Here is an 819-nt window from a genome sequence, read left to right on the forward strand (position 1 = left end):
ATCTATGGACGCTCACACTGTTATTCATGTCAAAACTGTAAGTCTGTGTTCGAAGAATGTTGTGAAAATATGTTCAAAACAAGTTTGGATGTTGGTTGAAACGTGTTTTTGTGGTTCATTTCAAAATAAAAATATTTTTCTAGAGCATCAAAACATGTTTTTAGTTTTGTTATTTAAATTGTATTTAAACACGTTACTCGTTAAAGTTTGGCATTTAGTTGACAGCTATCTAATAATAATTTGTACACATATTTGGATACTAATCCACATTTAATTTAAATAATAAAAACTACAAAACCAACATCTGCTGAATGTAAAGTTGTGCAGTTTTAGGTTTACAAATGTTCAGCTTAATATCGGATGTAAATAAAAAGATTGCTTTGCAATTTGTGCAGCAGTTTAAGAAAATAATTGTCTCTTGATTTCATGTCAATTTAACAAGAAAAACTTTTTTCAAGTATTCGACTAGCCTACTTTGATTATAAAAACATGCTAAATATTTTGAAAGTTTAATTGATATTAAACAAGGAAGTTTTACTCTCTGAAGTAGTTATTAGGAGATGATTTTTTTTTCTTTTAAAATGAGACAGGGGTAACTGCAGCCTGGAGCAATGGGCGTGCCGAAAGGTAGGGGCGTGGCAAAAGGTTTCTCATTGGTCTCGCTTTTACTGTATTGGCCAATCAGCGTTAAACTTTTATTCCAGTTCCACTCCAGTCCAGCTGGTGGCAGTAAAGCACTTTTCATTTGGTTTGCAAACCGCCAAACAAACTTTAAGAAGAAGAAAGCCATATTATAATTTCCTTTAGGCAAGAGAAGAT

The sequence above is a fragment of the Garra rufa genome, chromosome 5 (assembly GCF_049309525.1).
Source record: "Garra rufa chromosome 5, GarRuf1.0, whole genome shotgun sequence".
Taxonomy (NCBI): Eukaryota; Metazoa; Chordata; class Actinopteri; order Cypriniformes; family Cyprinidae; genus Garra; species Garra rufa.